Source organism: Schistocerca nitens, chromosome 10, assembly GCF_023898315.1.
Source record: "Schistocerca nitens isolate TAMUIC-IGC-003100 chromosome 10, iqSchNite1.1, whole genome shotgun sequence".
Classification (NCBI taxonomy): Eukaryota; Metazoa; Arthropoda; class Insecta; order Orthoptera; family Acrididae; genus Schistocerca; species Schistocerca nitens.
In genome coordinates, this window is record NC_064623.1 from 137,077,241 (window position 1) to 137,098,851 (window position 21,611).

Here is a 21,611-nt window from a genome sequence, read left to right on the forward strand (position 1 = left end):
TTTGAAACGGCAGTACAAACTAAACGAGCAGCGATAGAAATACACTGTTTGTTGCAATATGCTTGGGACAACAGTACATTTTCAGGCAGACAAACTTTCGAAATTACAGTAGTTACAATTGTCAACAACAGATGGCGCTGCGGTCTGGGAAACTCTACAGTACGATATTTTCCACATATCCGCCATGCGTAGCAATAATATGGCGTAGTCTCTGAATGAAATTACCCGAAACCTTTGACAACGTGTCTGGCGGAATGGCTTCACATGCAGATTAGATGTACTGCTTCAGCTGTTCAATTGTTTCTGGATTCTGGCGGTACACCTGGTCTTTCAAGTGTCCCCACAGAAAGAAGTCACAGGGGTTCATGTCTGGCGAATAGGGAGGCCAATCCACGCCGCCTCCTGTATGTTTCGGATAGCCCAAAGCAATCACACGATCATCGAAATATTCATTCAGGAAATTAAAGACGTCGGCCGTGCGATGTGGCCGGGCACCATCTTGCATAAACCACGAGGTGTTCGCAGTGTCGTCTAAGGCAGTTTGTACCGCCACAAATTCACGAAGAATGTCCAGATAGCGTGATGCAGTAATCGTTTCGGATCTGAAAAATGGGCCAATGATTCCTTTGGAAGAATGGCGGCCAGACCAGTACTTTTTGAGGATGCAGGGACGATGGGACTGCAACATGGGGCTTTTCGGTTCCCCATATGCGCCAGTTCTGTTTATTGACGAAGCCGTCCAGGTAAACATAAGCTTCGTCAGCAAACCGAATGCTGCCCACATGCATATCGCCGTCATCAATCCTGTGCACTATATCGTTAGCGAATGTCTCTCGTGCAGCAATGGTAGCGGCGCTGAGGGGTTGCCGCGTTTGAATTTTGTATGGATAGAGGTGTAAACTATGGCGCATGAGACGATACGTGGACGTTGGCGTCATTTGGACCGCAGCTGCAACACGGCGAACGGAAACCCGAGGCCGCTGTTGGATCACCTGCTGCACTAGCTGCGCGTTGCCCTCTGTGGTTGCCGTACGCGGTCGCCCTACCTTTCCAGCACGTTCATCCGTTACGTTCCCATTCCGTTGAAATTTTGCAAACAGATCCTTTATTGTATCGCTTTTCGGTCCTTTGGTTACATTAAACCTCCGTTGAAAACTTCGTCTTGTTGCAACAACACTGTGTTCTAGGCGGTGGAATTCCAACACCAGAAAAATCCTCTGTTCTAAGGAATAAACCATGTTGTCCACAGCACACTTGCACGTTGTGAACAGCACACGCTTACAGCAGAAAGACGACGTACAGAATGGCGCACCCACAGACTGCGTTGTCGTCTATATCTTTCACATCACTTGCAGCGCCATCTGTTGTTGAAAATTGTAACTACTGTAATTTCGAAAGTTTGTTCGCCTGAAAATGTACTGTTGTCCTAAGCATATTGCAACAAACGGTGTATTTCTATCGCTGCTCGTTTAGTTTTTATTGCCGTTTCAAATATACCGGTCATTTTTCAAACACCCTGTATAAATTGAGTGCTTTGCGAGAAGATGGCTGCTGAAGACACTGAACCGCTCTTTTTTTAATAATGTTCGATGGCTTTCAAGAGACGAAGTACTAAAACTGGCGTTTGATCTGAGGAATTAGGTACGTTGTTTCTTAAAGGAGAAAAGTTACTCCCTGGCACACTGTTTTAGAAATGGAGATTTTCTCTTTATGTTGGCCTACGTTACTGACATTAATTGTATGAGAAACTAAATATAGTTAACATTCGCTTCAAGGTAACCTGCAACTGTATTAGTTTGGAACGAAACAGTGAAGGCATCCATAAGGAAGTTAGAGCTGTGGCAAAACCTAATGGAAAGTGGCACGCTAGATACGACACAGGTAATCCAATACTTCCAATGGAGTTAAAAGACTGCCTTCTTCATCATCTTGCAACACTAAAAGTTAACTTGGAGAAGTAATTCAGCGACGATTTTGATAAATGTAAATGGATCAAAAATCCATTCAAAAATGCCCTTGGACCATAATGTCTAAATGTAAGACAGCAGGATCACTTATTGACCTCAGCTGTGATATTTCACCGAAGAGTGAACTTAATTAAGTGCCTCTTTTTGGAATTTTAGATACATATTAGCAAGGAATTTCCAACGCTGAGCGAAAATGCAACAGCACACTTTTGCGAGACGGGCTTTTCAGCTTTGGCAGCTATAAAATGGACCTAGCGTTCAAACCTAAATGTGAACAGATACCTTCGGACGGCTGTTTCTGCTGTTACATCACGTCTTGAGAAACTTCCATCTCAGGAGCAAGCTGATCCATCACACTTAACTTCACAATTTAAAGTTTAAGTGCTCTTGTAATCTTCATTTGCTGAGTTGTAAATGTTGTTCATTTCACAGAACGGGACTTGGCCGCTGGCGGGGCTGCCGGGCGAACGCGGGCCCTAGTATTACTAGGCCCGCGTTGCGCTATAATTCACTTCCGGTAGCGGCAGTCTGGCTGATAAGGCAGTTTTTCAGTAATTGAAATTGTTATAAAGATAAACAGTTTGTTCCGTATTTTCGTCATAATAACTCATGTAGTTTTGGTTTCCGTTGCCTAAAATCCTTTCAAACTGAATTTGCTGAAATTGAGAACAAGAGAAAGAAAATGACTACTTTGATTAATAAAACAGGCTCGGAGCCTGATAGTATTTTTTCTCGTGAAAGAGAGCTTAGAGTAAGAAGTTTGAGAACCACTGCAACAAAGGAACAATAGTCAAAACTGAGGTCTGAGATTTTGAAATTTTATAACCAAACCATTGGTGGTGTGGATGTTTTGGATCAGCTGGTTCGCAATTATACGTGCAAAAAACAAACTGAATTCTGTCTCAGACCTCCCAGGTGCTACATAACGTACGTATTCACTCTAAGTGCCTTTATTATTTACACAATACGACAGGTCACATATTATCAAGGGCTTTTGCACAAGATGAGACGTCATCAAGGAATTTTTACTGGAACTGATCGAACCATATAAGATCAGAAGATCTTCTAATCTCCTTCTACAGAAATAAAACTATATGGATAAGGAGAAGAGAAATTCATTACTCAAACACAAAACAGAAGTAGCTAAAGCAACAGCCCGATGAGTTTTCACTGTGCCCTGCCTCAGAGGACAGAAAAGTAAAGACACTATGCTGTAAGGAGCAAAACACCTGTGGCAGGACCATTGCAGTGTGATGTGTAACAACTGTAATGTAACGGTTTTTGCTTAGTGGTCTGTTTCCTGTTAAGACTTTAATCACCAACTTGTCAACAGTTTGAGGTAAATAATACCCAAAGCTTGTGTTTCAGTTTTCATAATGTAATTTATTCAGAGAAAATTATATGGAATTAAAAATGTACCCTTTCCAAATTAATAAACTATTAAAAAAATACTTACCCCATGAACCATGGACCTTGCCGTTGGTGGGGAGGCTTGCGTGTCTCAGCGATACAGATGGCCGTACCGTAGGTGCAACCACAACGGAGGGGTATCTGTTGAGTGGCCAGACAAACATGTGGTTCCTGAAGAGGGGCAGCAGCCTTTTCAGTAGTTGCAGGGGAAACAGTCTGGATGATTGACTGATCTGGCCTTGTAACATTAACCAAAACGGCCTTGCTCTGCTGGTACTGCGAACGACTGAAAGCAAGGGGAAACTACAGCCGTAATTTTTCCCGAGGACATGCAGCTCTACTGTATGATTAAATGATGATGGCGTCCTCTTGGGTAAAATATTCCGGAGGTAAAATAGTCCCCCATTCGGATCTCCGGGCGGGGACTACTCAAGAGGACGTCGTTATCAGGAGAAAGAAAACTGGTATTCTACGGATCGAAGCGTGGAATGTCAGATCCCTTAATCGGGCAGGTAGGTTAGAAAATTTAAAAAGGGAAATGGATAGGTTAAAGTTAGATATAGTGGGAATTAGTGAACTTCGGTGGCAGGAGGAACAAGACTTTTGGTCAAGTTATTACAGGGTTATAAATACAAAATCAAATAGGGGTAATGCAGGAGTAGCTTTAATAATGAATAAAAAAATAGGAGTGCGGGTTAGCTACTACAAACAGCATAGTGAACGCATAATTTTGGCCAAGATAGACACAAAGCCCATGCCTACTACAGTAGTACAAGTTTATATGCCAACTAACTCTGCAGATGATGAAGAAATTGATGAAATGTGTGACGAGATAAAAGAAATTATTCAGGTAGTGAAGGGAGACGAAAATTTAATAGTCATGGGTGACTGGAATTCGTCAGTAGGAAAAGGGAGAGAAGGAAACATAATAGGTGAGTATGGATTGGGGGGAAGAAATGAAAGAGGAAGCCGCCTTGTAGAATTTTGCACAAAGCATAACTTAATCATAGCTAACACTTGGTTCAAGAACCATAAAAGAAGGTTGTATACCTGAAAGAATCCTGGAGATACTAATAGCTATCAGATAGATTATATAATGGTAAGACAGAGATTTAGGAACCAGGTTTTAAATTGTAAGACATTTCCAGGTGCAGATGTGGATTCTGACCACAATCTATTGGTTATGAACTGCAGATTGAAACTGAAGAAACTGCAAAAAGGGGGGAATTTAAGGAGATGAGACCTGGATAAACTGAAAGAACCAGAGGTTGTACAGAGTTTCAGGGAGAGCATAAGGGAACAATTCACAGGAATGGGGGAAAGAAATACAGTAGAAGAAGAATGGGTAGCTCTGAGGGATGAAGTAGCAGCAGAGGATCAAGTAGGTAAAAAGACGAGGGCTGATAGAAATCCTTGGGTAACAGAAGAAATATTGAATTTAATTGATGAAAGGAGAAAGTATAAAAATGCAGTAAATGAAGCAGGCAAAAGGGAATACAAACGTCTCAAAAATGAGATCGACCGAAAGTGCAAAATGGCTAAGCACGGATGGCTAGAGGACAAATTTAAGGATGTAAAGGCTTGTCTCACTAGGGGTAAGATAGATACTGCCTACAGGAAAATTAAAGAGACCTTTGGAGAGAAGAGAACCACTTGCATGAATATCAAGAGCTCAGATGGCAACCCAGTTCTAAGCAAAGAAGGGAAGGCAGAAAGGTGGAAGGAGTATATAGAGGGTTTATACAAGGGCGACGTACTTGAGGACAGTATTATGGAAATGGAAGAGGATGTAGATGAAGATGAAATGGGAGATAAGATACTGCGTGAAGAGTTTGACAGAGCACTGAAAGACCTGAGTCGAAACAAGGCCCCGGGAGTAGACAACATTCCATTAGAACTACTGATGGCCTTGGGAGAGCCAGTCATGACAAAACTCTACCATCTGGTGAGCAAGATGTATGAGACAGGCGAAATACCCACAGACTTCAAGAAGAATATAATAATTCCAATCCCAAAGAAAGCAGGTGTTGACAGATGTGAAAATTACCGAACTATCAGTTTAATAAGTCACAGCTGCAAAATACTAACGCGAATTCTTTACAGACGAATGGAAAAACTGGTAGAAGCGGACCTCGGGGAAGATCAGTTCGGATTCCGTAGAAATGTTGGAACACGTGAGGCAATACTAACCTTACGACTTTTCTTAGAAGAAAGATTATGAAAAGGCAAACCTACGTTTCTAGCATTTGCAGACTTAGAGAAAGATTTTGACAACATTAACTGGAATACCCTCCTTCAAATTCTGAAGGTGGCAGGGGTAAAATACAGGGAGCGAAAGGCTATTTACAATTTGTACAGAAACCAGATGGCAGTTATAAGAGTCGAGGGGCATGAAAGGGAAGCAGTGGTTGGGAAAGGTGTGAGACAGGGTTGTAGCCTCTCCCCGATGTTATTCAATCTGTATATTGAGCAAGCAGTAAAGGAAACTTAAGAAAAATTCGGAGTAGGTATTAAAATTCATGGAGAAGAAGTAAAAACTTTGAGGTTCGCCGATGACATTGTAATTCTGTCAGAGACAGCAAAGGACTTGGAAGAGCAGTTGAACGGAATGGACAGTGTCTTGAAAGGAGGATATAAGATGAACATCAACAAAAGCAAAACGAGGATAATGGAATGTAGTCAAATTAAATCTGGTGATGCTGAGGGGATTAGATTAGGAAATGAGACACTTAAAGTAGTAAAGGAGTTTTGCTATTTAGGGAGTAAAATAACTGATGATGGTCGAAGTAGAGAGGATATAAAATGTAGACTGGCAATGGCAAGGAAATCGTTTCTGAAGAAGAGAAATTTGTTAACATCAAGTATAGATTTAAGTGTCAGGAAGTCGGTTCTGAAAGTATTTGTATGGAGTGTAGCCATGAATGGAAGTGAAACATGGACGATAACCAGTTTGGACAAGAAGAGAATAGAAGCTTTCGAAATGTGGTGCTACAGAAGAATGCTGAAGATAAGATGGGTAGATCACATAACTAATGAGGAGGTATTGAATAGGATTGGGGAGAAGAGAAGTTTGTGGCACAACTTGACTAGAAGAAGGAATCGGTTGGTAGGACATGTTTTGAGGCATCAAGGGATCACAAATTTAGCATTGGAGGGCAGCGTGGAGGGTAAAAATCGTAGAGGGAGACCAAGATATGAATACACTAAGCAGATTCCGAAGGATGCAGGTTGCAGTAGGTACTGGGAGATGAAGAAGCTTGCACAGGATAGAGTAGCATGGAGAGCTGCATCAAACCAGTCTCAGGACTGAAGACCACAACAACAACATTAAAAATTATCTCAGATTCTTATATTGCATTGATAAATCTTAAATCAAAATATTCGTGCATGATAATGACTATAAAATCCTTATTTTCATTTAGAATCTTGTATTAGACATAACGGGTCTGATGGACCCAGGATATTTAAATGCGCAAAAGATATAGATCATGCATAGAAGGGTTAAGCTCAATATACAAATTATTGGGTCCCTCCCTCGACGTTAATAGCTCACACTGGTCCATTTTCAGGGTTGTATATGTTAGATGATGATTTTGGCTTTAGGAAAGGCAAAACAATCGGAGAGGCTGTTCTGATGTTACGTTTGATAATAGTAATAAGACTCAAGAAAAACCAAGACATCAACATTGGATTTGTCGACATAGGAACAGTTCGACAATGTAAAATGGTATTCTAAATTGTGAGAAAAATGAGAGTAAGCTATAGGGAAATATCGCTAACATACAATGTATACAAGAAACAAGAGGGGACAATAACATTGAAAGACCAAGAATAAAGTGCTCGGATTAAAAAAGTTGGTAAGACAATGATGTAGTTTTGCAATCCTATTGTACAATATGCACTTCAAAGAAGCAATGACAAAAATAAAAGAGAGGTTGAAGAGTGGTGATAAAATTAGGCGTGAAAAGATATCAATGATAAGTTTCGCTGATGTGAAGAAGATTTACAAGGCCTGTTGATGAGGGGATGAACAGTCTAATGAGTACAGAAAATGAATTGTGAGTGTACCGAAGAAAGACGAAAGTAATGAGGACTACCAAAAATGAGACTAGCAGGGAACTTAATATCAAAATGATGGACCATGAAGTAGAACGAAGCTACTGAACTGAGATACATTGGAAGAAACATAGCACATATGGGACGAAGAGAGGAGGACATAAAAGCAGACTAGCACAGTCAAAGAGGGCATGAGAGGTCTACTAGTATCAACTACAGGCATTAATTTGGGGTAGAAATAGCTGAGAATGAACGTTTGGAGCACAGCATTGCATGGTAGGGAAACATGGACTGTGGTAAAACCGGAACAGAAGCCGATTGAACAGCTGGGTTACAATTATACTGAAAATTAAATGAACGGGTAAGATAAGGAATGAGGATAGTTTTCATAGATTCGGCGAAGGAAGGAGGACGATGATCAGAGGACATGTGTTAAAACTTCGTGGGAGGTGCGGTGGTTAAAAACTAAAGGGGAAGACATAGACTGGAATATATCTAACAAATAACTGAGTATAAAATGTGCTGACGTTTATCCACATGACAACTTGGCAGAGGTCCATCATAAAATGAACACATTTTATAAGCAAAAGATTCTTTAGTGGAGAAATAACACATTCAGCCGGTTTCAAATAATTGTTTAATACATCGATCTATATTTTGACATCGAAAAGATGTTTTCATCAGGATGAAAATTTAAAAACCATATAAAATAATAGATAGAAAAATAAGTTTGACAGAAATATTAATCAAGATGAAAAACGTCATAACATAGAAAGATTACTTACGTAAAGTTATATTGCGAGAGGGCCGACCTCGGGGGCCGAGCGGTTCTAGGCGCTTCAGCCCGGTACCGCGCGACTGCTACGGTCGCAGGTTCGAATCCTGCCTCGGGCATGGATGTGTGTGATGTCCTTAGGTTAGTTAGGTTTAATTATTTCTAAGTTCTAGGGGATTGATGACCCATAGTGCTCAGAGCCATTTGAACCATTGCGAGAAGACAATAGAGTTTACAGCAGACATGACCAAGTCAAAAATTAAAAACTAATAACATTCCTTCCTTTCGTAGGTACACCTTGCAAGAAATACTATCAGAATGGGCGGTACAGTGGCTTACATTGCTGTTGTAAACACAAGACACAAGTTGCGCCGCGTGTCGGGCGCGGACTGTCAGATAAGAAATGACAAAAAATTTTTTTTCGTGTGATGTAACTATAAATTTACAGTTTTTGGATTTTTTTCTTGTGGGTTTACTGTGAAGCCACACTTTTAGCCAAATTTCACTGTTCCAGTCCAACGGTAAGTACCTTATAGGTTTTGATGAGCTTTCGAGTATTGAAATACGTGGCATAAATGGTCATATCTTTTGATTAAATTGATTTAGAAGCTTCAAGGTTTAGACCAACAAGAGACCATATACCTCAGGAAGTGACATAAGTTTGCTGAAAAAATTGGTGTTTAATAGTCGTGTGTTAAGTTCACACTCGAAACGACAGCCGCTCGTAGCTGTTGGTATGTGAAGGGAGGTTTGTCAATAATTACAACAGAAATGACGCTCATCTTATCCTTTTTACAATAATTACAGCTTTGAGACATTTGTACTGTTACTTTTTTCTTGTTAGATTTCGCTCCAATGTTACCTGTATATTTGTTTCTGGATGAATGTATAGTAGACTCGAATGCACGACGCCTAAGGGCTTCCATCCACACCAACCGACCAACTGACCTTCCGACCGACCGACAAATTAACTGGTCGTTCGTATGCGCTTTGGCCAGCCGACCGACCAACTTTTCTTGTTTCAACTATGAACCCCCCCCTTCTCCCGAGCCCCTACACAACTTCACCCAACAAATTGTGCCAACTTCCCGACTAACGCGTTCGTTGACGCCGTGCAGGAAAAACAAAATACTCGAAATAGTAAACGAGGTAGTTTTTTGCGCAATTCGTTTTCACAGTGACAAAGCGGCGAGGCGCTACAATCTGTGAGTGCAGGCGGTCGGGACGCGTGTAGGCTGCACAAGAAATTTGTCGGTCAGTCGGTTGGTGCGTGTTTAGAGCCCTTAAATGAGACGCGATTAGATCACAGTCTTGATAATGTTTAACTGAAACTGAAAGATTACTGAAAGATTCAAGTAATGAGCCGGCCTGGGACTCGAACCAGGGACTCCTAGCCTTTCGCGGGTACTATTCAAGCGCGACTTGGGACGCACTGCTGTGGCGTTTAGATAACTGGAAAGGAGTGCGACGGAAGTTACATTCATGAAGGAGTTACGTAGTTTCTTTCATACGACGAGTAACAAAATTTGGTGTTCCCGTTTCCTGGATGGAAACTGGTGTAAATGCACTCACTGTCCTGTGTTATTGCATTGTTAGTACTTCGTCCAATCTCTGTTCTTCCTAATTACCTCAGGAAGCCTCTTCGGCATTGATTTTGTTAGGATTTGTAGTTCTTTCAGTGAAATTGTTGCCCACGTTTCTCATATCGCTCCATTCATCTCATGTACGACGTGCCTTCCATTGCGATAAACACTCCCTGCAAGCATCCCCATACATTTTTGACGGGGTTAAAATCCAAGCTACGTGTAGGCCAGAGCAAGACATCGATATCTACCATCGTCAAACATCTTTTTTTGTTGCGCACAAATCTTCACAGATACATTATCTTGTTGACACATTAAACTTCAGTCCCCTGGCTTCTCTTACATTCTAATCCATTCTGTCGCCAGCATCTCACAAGGGGAGGCCGCCAATTGTGAAATTCAGATTCGATTCATATTGCGCATAATAAAAGCTCATGGCCAGAGGTGTAATGTGGCAAAGCACCAAGATGCACTTCTCAGCCGTTGTCGAGAAAATCGACAGTTAAAAGAAACCGTTGCGGTGAAATACTCTCTACGATTAACAATTTTCTACAGCGTCGTGGCGCAGCGGTAAGCGCTCGGGTTCGTGATCCGAAGGTCGCGGGATCGAATCTCGCGCCATGTAATTTATTTTTATTATTAGTTTTTGTAATTCAAATATATATATATATATATATATATATATATATATATATATATATATATATATATATATATATAAATATAAACTATTAATGAATTGCTTATGCATGTTGGTGAAGGCGGATCGCTCTCCAATTGTACCGCCTCCATTTTTCCGTTTTTTTTTAACAGGGTGTACCAAAGCTCTCCCGTCCGCACTGATTTTCGACAATGTTACAAGTTGCGCTAGGAACCGCATCTACCTTCTTTCGAAGTTAGCAGGCAACTACGCTGTTATGCGGCGGCTCGTTTCGGCCCATTCAACACCTGTCCTTTAAGTGTAACGAGCGAGTAACGGAGTTTATATTTCATACCTGCCGCAGCAAATTTGTGTTCGTGGGGTCTCCATTCTAATTCGAACGTTTGACTTACGCTATACGTATTCGTTTCGGAATACCGTTTCTACGTCTTCCGTTAATTATATGTGGTTAACATTATCAAGACAATTAATAACATTTGTGAAATACAACTTTGTTTGCGGAAAACATAATGATATTCGAAGTCGCCAGTTTTTCCACGACAAACGACTTTCAACAACTTATTATATGCATAATTGTTGCAACTGATTGCCGAGAATTTTATATATATATATATATATATATATATATATATATATATATATATATATATTAACTACAGAAAACAAATACTAAAAAGAAAGGTTGCATGACGCGAGATTCGATCCGGCGACCTTTATATTACAAACCCGAGAGCTTACCGCTGCGCCACGACGCTGCAGAAAATTATTAATCGTAGAGAGTATTTCACCGCAACGGTTTCTTTTAATTGTCGATTTTCTCGACAACGGCTGAGAAGTGCATCTTGGTGCTTTGCCACATTACACCTCTGGCCATGAGCTTTTATTATGCGCAATATGAATCGAATCTGAATTTCACAATTGGCGGCCTCCCCTTGTCAGTGTACATGTTACAGTTCATTTAAGTGTTCACCGAAGCAAAACGTGACTTAGCTTCAGTGCAGAGTGCTGTCCAAATTATGACACATCTGTCACCAAAATTTCTGCTCATTCTTTCCAACCACTCTGTTCTCAATCATATTGAAATCCGTCAGGACCACCTAAATTAAACCTCTCATCACAGAAGATCACTTTATCCCATTTTCAAGTCCATGACATACACGTTTATCAGAGAACTCCAAGCTAGCCTGATTATGTCTGGGTATTACAGCAGCTTTCTGCATTCGTTTCTTGAACACAAGAAGTTTCCATTTGACAAACTTTGTCGTAAACGTCTGGAAGTTACTGGAAACTGTAAATCAGCAACAAGTTCAGAAGAATAACGGTTCCTGGCCCTTGCTTTGCGCAAAAATAACCGTCTAGATGTCACAGATAATTTTCTACTTTGCCCATATTTTCCATTCTGTCCATATCACGCGCTGAATCCAACGAAATTATAAATCACTGTACTTGAACGACTCAACTTCTTTGCAATTTGAGGGTTAGTGTGGCCCATTTCGTGGTACGTACCGATTTTTGCTTTTTCATCACATCGTAACTGTTTTCGGCGTAACATTGTAACAGTCGTGATTTATGCATACAACACGCATTGTCACTGATGATGTCTGGTTTCTGTCTGCACGAAAGACACGTACGCACACACTTTAATACAGCACAGACCCGGCTGCCTTTATATCGAGTTCATCCTCTACCACCTGAATCGTTGATGTTATATACTGTATTACTGACATCAAATGCGATACCATTTCGCTGCATCTGTCAGTATACTGGATTTCCTACTATTTATTTCACATTCACTGTGCACAACTATTCCAACCGACAATGTTAATTTTCGTACAAATATCCATGCCTTCATATTGATTTCCATTTCTGCAGCCGCAACGACGAGGGTGAGAACTGTTTTTAATAATTAAAATATCGTAGTTTTGATTACAAGAACGCTCTGTAGTCATTCGTTTTCACCGTTTGCGTGGTACGATTCCGACTGAAATTCGTCGGCAGTAGAGTGAGACATATGATAATGGTGTCATTGGTGTGTCTAATGTACGTTCGTGGGCGCAACAGTTCAAAGAATCAGAACATCGCGTGACAGCAAACCGAGACAAACTCTGTCTTGCATCAGTCGCTCTGACGACATGATCGAACGGGTTAAGAAAGTTGTTTCGGAGAGTAGCCGAATGAGTGTGGAATACGTCGCCTCCATTGTAGGCACTTCCTTGGGATCTGTGCACAATCATAGTGGTGTGGAACGCGGTTGTGGGGGAAGGAGCAGAAGAAACGTGTATAGGAGAATATGGTAGTAGGAACGAGAGAGGAAGAAGAATAATTGCAATATATTTCATCTAGTAATAACGAATTCTCTGTTCAAGAATCACAAGAGGAGATGTATGAGACGTGATCAAAAAGTAACGGGAACTTTTGAGTTTGGCGGGCTTTATGCATCCGATTTAAAATTTTTTTTATCTTGTTGGTACATATATTCCTGATGTTTGTTTGCATTTTCAGCTGTTTTTAATATTTAGTTTATTGTAGACAGTCGAAAAGGTTATGGTTCAAATGGCTCTGAGCACTATGGGATTTAACTTCTAAGGTCATCAGTCCCCTAGAACTTAGAACTACTTAAACCTACCTAACCTAAGGACATCACACACATCCATGCCAGAGACAGGATTCGAACCTGCGACCGTAGCGATCACGCGGTTCCAGACTCTAGCGCCTAGAACCGCTCGGCCACTCCGGCCGGCTCGAAAAGGTTATACGCGTTTTCGATTGCTCAGAGGATTTTCGAAAAAGATGGATCAAAGAATTTGTATTAAATTTTCCTTTAAAAATGGAAGAAAGTGTAGCACTGCATTCAAAATGTTGACTGTGGCTTGTGACAAATATACCATGAATAAGACAACATTTTACGAGTGCTATAAGATTCAGAAGGATGTAGGTTGCAGTAAGTACTGGGAGATGAAGAAGCTTGCACAGGATAGAGTAGCACGGAGAGCTGCATCAAACCAGTCTCAGGACTGAAGACCACAGCAACAACAACAACAGCATACGTTTGAAAGAGATTTGAGAAGACGTTGAATACGACGGCGGCCTTGGAAGACCTAGGACATCAATTACTGGTTCTGGAAAATCGCCTATCACTATCAGAGAGTTTGCTGATGATGTCGGCATATTCTTTGGCACATGCCAAACAATTTTTTCGGATGCTTCGGGTACGAAAAGTTTAGCAGCAAAGTTTGTTCCTAAATTGTTAAGAACTGTTAAGCGACAAGAAAGGTTTCTGTACGCACTGACGGAAAGGAAAATCCCACCAGCAAGGAGTTGTGCAACATAAATGGAAGTTGGTAGGCGTGTTTCTACGTCTGAAAGATGACGGGTATTAAGGTTTCGCGCCAGTCGCATATGAGCGGCCGCCATAAGGACGCAGTATTCAACACACACTGGAACGGTGGTGAGCGTTAGTTTCCTATGAAGTTGGTCAGTTGATGTTAGTCAAGAATGCCTTTAAGGCGACAGAGACGCCATTATCAGCACCTTGTTGAGACTGAACGAGGTCGTGCAATGGGGCTACGGGAAGCCGGATGTTCCTTCTGCGATATTGCAGAAAGACTTGGCAGGAATGTAGCCACTGTACATGACTGCTGGCAGCTGTGGTCACGAGAATGTACGGTCGCAAGAAGAACGAGCTCCAGGCGGCCACGTGAGAGGGAAGACCGTCGTGCTCGGCTTTGGCTTTCGTGCATTGTATTGCCTGTTCAGCAGCAATTTGAGCAGCAGTTTGCACCACAGTCTACATCTACATCTACATACATACTCCGCAATCCAGCATGCGGTGCGTGGCGGAGGGTACCTCGTACCACAACTAGCATCTTCTCTCCCTGTTCCACTTCCAAACAAAGCGAGGGAAAAGTGACTGCCTATATGCCTCTGTACGAGCCCTAACCTCTCTTATCTTATCTTTGTGGTCTTTCCGCGAAATATAAGTTGGTGGCAGTAAAATTGTATTGCAGTCAGTCTCAAATGCTGGTTCTCTAAATTTCCTCAGTAGCGATTCACGAAAAGAACGCCCCCTTTCCTCCAGAGACTCCCATCCGAGTTCCTGAAGCATTTCCGTAACACACGCGTGATGATCAAACCTACCAGTAACAAGTCTAGCAGCCCGCCTCTGAATTGCTTCTATGTCCTCCGTCAATCCGACCTGATACGGATCCCAAACGCTCGAGCAGTACTCACGAATAGGTCGTATTAGTGTTTTATAAGCGGTCTCCTTCACAGATGAAACACATCTCCCAAAAAGTCTACCAATGAACCGAAGACGATTATCCGCCTTCCTCACAACTGTCATTACATGCTTGTCCCACTTCATATCTCTCTGCAATGTTCCGCCCAAATATTTAATCGACGTGACTGTGTCAAGCGCTACGCTACTAATGGAGTATTCAAACATTACGGGATACTTTTTCCAATTCATCTGCATTAATTTACATTTATCTATATTTAGAGTTCAGATGTTCAAATGTGTGTGAAATCTTATGGGACTTACCTCGCGAAGAGACCATGAGGATAAAATCAGAGAGATTAGAGCCCACACAGGAGCATACCGACAATCCTTCTTTCCACGAACAATAAGAGACTGGAATAGAAGGGAGAACCGATAGAGGTACTCAAGGTAACCTCCGCCACACACCGTCAGGCGGCTTGCGGAGTATGGATATAGATGTAGATGTAGACTTAACTGCTAAGGTCAACAGTCCCTAAGCTTACACACTACCTAACCTAAACTGTCCTAAGGACAATCACACAAACCCATGCCCGACGGAGGACTCGAACCTCCGCCGGGACCAGCCACACAGCCCATGACTGCAGCGCCTTAGACCGCTCGGCTAATCCCACGCGGCATTCAGAGTTAGCTGCCATTCTTTTCACCAATCACAAATCCTGTCAAAGTCATCTTGTATCCTCCTACAGTCACTCAACAACGACACCTTCCCGTACACCATAGCATCATCAGCAAACAGCCGCACATTGCTATCAATCCTATCCAAAAGACCATTTAATTAGAAAACAACAGCGGACCTACCACACTTCCCTGGGGCACTCCAGATGATACCCTCACCTCCGATGAACACTCACCATCGAGGACAACGTACTGGGATCTACTACTTAAGAAGTCTTCGTGCCACTCACATATTTGAGAACCAATCCCATATGCTCGTACCTTAGGAGTCTGCAGTGGGGCACCGAGTCAAAACAGTGATACAACTGTTACAGATCGGTTGCTTCAAGGACAGTTCCAAGCCAGACGGCCTGTAGCGTGCAGTCCACTGACCCCAAACCACGGCCATTTGCGACTTCAATGAAGTCAAGAAGGGGGCAGAGTAGAGGTCTGTCGTGTTTTTTGATGAAAGCTCGTTCTGCCACGGTGCCAGTGACGGCTGACAGTTGATTAGAAGGTCACCTTTTGAGGGCCTGCAACGAACCTGCCTGCATCCAAGACGCACTGCACGTGCACCTGGAGTTACAGCCTCGGGTGCGATTTCGTATGACAGCAGGAGCACTCTCCCGGTTATCACATGCAGCCTGACTGCAGATTTATACGTCCTGTGATTCGACCTGGTATTCTGCCATTCATCGACAACATTTTAGGCAGTGTTTTACAACGGGATAACGCTCCCCCAAATACCGCTGCTGTAACCAAACATGATGGGACAGGCGAAATACCCTCAGACTTCAAGAAGAATATGATAATTCCAATCCCAAAGAAAGCAGGCGTTGACAGATGTGAAAATTACCCAATATCAGTTTAATAAGTCACAGCTGCAAAATACGAACATGAATTCTTTACAGAAGAATTGAAAAACTGGTAGAAGCCGACCTCGGGGAAGATCAGTTTGGATTCCGTAGAAATATTGGAACACTGAAGCAATACAGTCCCTACGACTTATCTTAGAAGAAAGATTAAGGAAAGGCAAACCTACACTTCTAGCATTTGCAGACTTAGAGAAAGATTTTGCCAATGTTGACTGGAATACTCAATTTCAAATTCTAAAGGTAGCAGGGGTAGAATACAGGGAGCGAAAGGCTATTTACAATTTGTACAGAAACCAGATGGCAGTTATAACAGTCGAGGGGCTTGAAAGGGAAGCAGTGGTTGGTAAGAGAGTGAGACAGGGTTGTAGCCTATCCCCGATGTTATTCAATCTGTATATTGAGCAAGCAGTAAAGGAAACCAAAGAAAAATTCAGAGTAGCTATTAAAATTTATGGAGAAGAAGTAAAAACTTTGAGGTTGGCCGATGACATTGTAATTCTGTCAGAGACAGCAAAGGAGATGGGAGAGCAGTTGAACGGAATCAACAGTGTCTTGAAAGGAGGACATAAGATGAACATCAACAAAAGCAAACCGACTGTAATGGAATGTAGTCGAATTAAGTCAGGTGATGCTGAGGGAATTAGATTAGGAAACGAGACACTTAAAGTAGTAAAGGAGTTTTGCTATTTGGGGAGCAATATAACTCATGATAGCTGAAATAGAGAGGATATAAAATGTAGATTGGCAATGGGAAGGAAAGCGTTTCTGGAGAAGAGACATTTGTTAACATCGCGTATAGATTTAAGTGTCAGGAAGTCTTTTCTGAAAGTTTTTGTATGGAGTGTAGCCATGTATGGAAGTGAAACATGGACGATAAATAGTTTAGACAAGAAGAGAATAGAAGCTTTCGAAATGTGGTGCTACAGAAGAATGCTGAAGTTTAGATGGGTAGATCACATAACTAATGAGGAGGTATTGAATAGAATTGGGGAGGAGTTTGTGGCACAACTTGACAAGAAGAAGGAACCGCATGTTCTGAGGCATCAAGGGATCACCAACTTAGCACTGGAGGGCAGCATGGAGGGTAAAAATCGTTGAGGGAGACCAAGAGATGAATACACGAAGCAGATTCAGGAGGATGTAGGTTGCAGTAGGTATTGGGAGATGAAGAATCTTGCACGGGATAGGGTAGTGTGGATAGCTGTATCAAACCAGTCTCAGGACTGAAGACCATAACAACAACAACAAAACAACAACCGAACATGCTCTACAGAGTGTCGACACGTTGCCTCGGCCTGCTAGACCACCAAATCTGTCTCCATTGAGCACGTACGTGACATCATCGGACTACAACTCTGGCGTCATTCACAACCAGCATTAACCGTCCCTGTATTGACCGACCAAGTGGTCCATGCGTGGGACTCCTTCCCACAATCTGACATGCGATACCTGTACAGCACAATGCACGCATGTTTGCAAGCTTGCATTCGACATTCTGGCGGTTACTCCTGTTATTAACGTATCAGAATTTCAAATATGCAGTTGCTTTGCTGGGGTTTACATCAACCTGTGAGCTTGCGACGTTAATCTAGACAGATGTGCTCTTGTAATTTGTTTACATTAATAATTTCTCGGTCTTGTAATTTTTTTCCGTCATTGTAGTTGAGAGGGAGTACAGGCCGGATGTGGTAGAACATAAGGAAATTATAAAGTGGCTAGTGTGAAGTTGGGAAGGAGCGCCGACTGGACTCGCGGGGACAGCGGAAGGAGATGAGGACAATTTTCCGGGCTGTGCACAGCTTTCCCTGTCCCGGGGCACCGACCTCTCCTCTCCTCTCTTACCTCTTACTCCTCCCCCCTCCCTCGACCTCCTGTTAATGAAGGCCGCAGTGCTACCTCCGCCTCCGCCGCCCCCACCTGCTATTCTGTAGTCGCGTGCGCTCCGCAACCATTGCCGCCCCACCGCGGCGGCGGCGGCAGCTGATCCCGTTAGCCGGGCCGTCTCTTATTCCTGCAAATTACGGGACTGCTCGCGTTGTCGCAGCTGACAACGTAATGGTTTTCTTCTCATTTTTTAAGAAAAATCTCCAGAGTGCAGATTTTTATTACCTGACGCAGTGAGTGATCGGCAGTGTATGTTTCACAAAATCAGGCTAAGGTCTACATTTACATCCACACTCCGAAACCACCCTGAGGTGCGTGGAAATGAGAACTTGCCGTTGTACCAGTTATTAGGGCTTCAACCCGCGCATTATCTGTCACCTAACCGGGTCTGTGCACGCTATAATTAGTCTAATCCTCTACAAATTCATCACTTACTGCTGGACAGTTTGTAAGTAGGCGATTACAAGGTATTAACGAAATTTTGTCGCAATTACAAATGTTTTTGACATCAGGTTGTAATCTCCCCGCTCCTTCCTAATTCCAGTTATTGTCCACAACAAGCTAAGCTTTTATGAAAAATTTGAGAGGAGCGAAGATTATAATAAACTTTCTAGTTTACTTAGCTTTTCGTGTGGGGTTGGCTCCAGTTCGTGTCTAGGGGTCTGATTCTTAAAGCTGAAATTCTCACATTTTAGGTCCTAATTGTTGAATTGATGTAAATGAATCTGAACATAGTTGTTGCAGAATTTTTGTTGTTATGTTGATATATTTTGTCACATTGTAATATATCATACAGTCTTTTGAATTTTCATATTAAAAATCCGAAATTACATTGGCCTAAAATACGTCCGATCACATCAGAGGCATGCTTACTACTACTTCACTCTTCGGTAATAACCATATTCCAAAGGGTTTACAAATTTTCTTGACAAATGAATTTCTATTAATTTCGATTACTATGAATGAATCCAAAACTAAACTTAGTAAACAGTACTAGATTGCGTAATTAATAATAGAAATTTTAAATGAGTCAAATAATTTGTGATTTCAAATGATTCAAAAAAACAATTTTTTTTAACTGCACATTCATACTTACCGATTGTAACATCGAAAGTGAAGTATTCCCTTTTCATAAATTTAGCTTGAAGTGTGACATATTGTGTATAAAATTATATGAAACTTTTCAGAAAAGCAGCTGAGATAATAGTGACCTGTCCAAAATTGGAAAAATAATACTCGAATCGGTCTGCTCAGCTAGCCGTGGTATCTATCGCACTGCTTTCCGAGAGGGATGGCGTGCCGGTCCTCGGCACGAATGCGCCGTGCGAATTAGTGTCGAGGTCCGGTGTGCCGGTCAGCCTGTTGATGGTTCTTAAGGCGGTCTTCCATCTGCCTCGGCAAATGCGGGCTGGTTCCCCTTATTTCGTCTCAGTTACACTATGTCGGTAATTGATGCGCAAACACTGTCTCCACGTACGCGTACACCGTAATTACTCTACCACGCAAACATTGGGGTTACACGCGAGGGGGGGGGGGGGGGAAGGTCCACCGGGGGCCGAACCATAACCCTGGGTTCGGTGTGGAGCGCGGTGGGCTCAGTGGACTGCGGTTGTGTACCACTGAGGGCTACGGAGGGGACGAAGCCTCTCCATTGCTTCTAGGTCCCCAGTTCAATACATACATACATACAGGGTGTTTCAAAAATGACCGGTATATTTGAAACGGCAATACAAACTAAACGAGCAGCGATAGAAATACACCGTTTGTTGCAATATGCTTGGGACAACAGTACATTTTCAGGCAGACAAACTTTCGAAATTACAGTAGTTACAATTGTCAACAACAGATGGCGCTGCGGTCTGGGAAACTCTATAGTACGATATTTTCCACATATCCACCATGCGTAGCAATAATATGGCGTAGTCTCTGAATGAAATTACCCGAAACCTTTGACAACGTGTCTGGCGGAATGGCTTCACATGCAGATGAGATGTACCGCTTCAGCTGTTCAATTGTTTCTGGATTCTGGCGGTACACCTGGTCTTTCAAGTGTCCCCACAGAAAGAAGTCACAGGGGTTCATGTCTGGCGAATAGGGAGGCCAATCCACGCCGCCTCCTGTATGTTTCGGATAGCCCAAAGCACTCACACGATCATCGAAATATTCATTCAGGAAATTAAAGACGTCGGCCGTGCGATGTGGCGGGGCACCATCTTGCATAAACCACGAGGTGTTCGCAGTGTCGTCTAAGGCAGTTTGTACCGCCACAAATTCACGAAGAATGTCCAGATAGCGTGATGCAGTAATCGTTTCGGATCTGAAAAATGGGCCAATGATTCCTTTGGAAGACATGGCGGCCCAGACCAGTACTTTTTGAGCATGCAGGGACGATGGGACTGCAACATGGGGCTTTTCGGTTCCCCATATGCGCCAGTTCTGTTTATTGACGAAGCCGTCCAGGTAAAAATAAGCTTCGTCAGTAAACCAAATGCTGCCCACATGTATATCGCCGTCATCAATCCTGTGCACTATATCGTTAGCGAATGTCTCTCGTGCAGCAATTGTAGCGGCGCTGAGGGGTTGCCGCGTTTGAATTTTGTATGGATAGAGGTGTAAACTCTGGCGCATGAGACGATACGTGGACGTTGGCGTCATTTGGACCGCAGATGCAACACGGTGAGCGGAAACCCGAGGCCGCTGTTGGATCACCTGCTGCACTAGCTGCGCGTTGCCCTCTGTGGTTGCCGTACGCGGGCGCCCTACCTTTCCAGCACGTTCATCCGTCACGTTCCCAATCCGTTGAAATTTTTCAAACAGATCCTTTATTGTATCGCTTTTCGGTCCTTTGGTTACATTAAACCTCCGTTGAAAACTTCGTCTTGTTGCAACAACACTGTGTTCTAGGCGGTGGAATTCCAACACCAGAAAAATCCTCTGTTCTAAGGAATAAACCATGTTGTCTACAGCACACTTGCACGTTGTGAACAGCACACGCTCACAGTAGAAAGACGACGTACAGAATGGCGCACCCACAGACTGCGTTGTCTTCTATATCTTTCACATCACTTGCAGCGCCATCTGTTGTTGAAAATTGTAACTACTGTAATTTCAAAAGTTTGTCCGCCTGAAAATGTACTGTTGTCCCAAGCATATTGCAACAAACGGTGTATTTCTATCGCTGCTCGTTTAGTTTTTATTGCCGTTTCAAATATACCGGTCATTTTTGAAACACCCTGTATATAAATACATACTGGTATCGTCAACTACTATTCAGGAAAAATAATGCTAGAGGAGGATATCACGTTACAAGGTGTATCAGGAATGGAAATCATACCTATTGGTGACACATGAAAATTTGTGCCGGACGGGCTGCCTATGCCAGATTTTCTCGATAATCGCGAGCGGTAGCTTCAACAGTCTTGGCTACCCTTGCGCGCTTCGAGGACCGATCCGCAGCTAGACATACA